Source organism: Abramis brama (assembly GCF_963993115.1).
Source record: "Abramis brama genome assembly, chromosome: 20".
NCBI classification, from domain to species: Eukaryota; Metazoa; Chordata; class Actinopteri; order Cypriniformes; family Leuciscidae; genus Abramis; species Abramis brama.
The window spans coordinates 29,480,744-29,480,958 of record NC_139982.1 but is presented as its reverse complement, the minus strand read 5'-3'; positions in this window follow the sequence as shown (position 1 = coordinate 29,480,958).

Genomic DNA, 215 nt, shown 5'->3' with positions numbered 1-215 from the left:
GGTTGATAGTCCGCTGCAGGACTGTGTTTTTATTACCTCCCATTTGTACCTAAAGTGCCCAAATATGAATCAATACAACGAGAATTGAAGATTGTTGGGGGAATTATGGGAAGGGCACTCAAGGGTTTCAGCCAAAGCATTGCCAGTCAGTGACGCCAGAATCATCTAAAGAGCCACATCCACACCGAACGACAGTTTTCCATTACGCAGGTCAG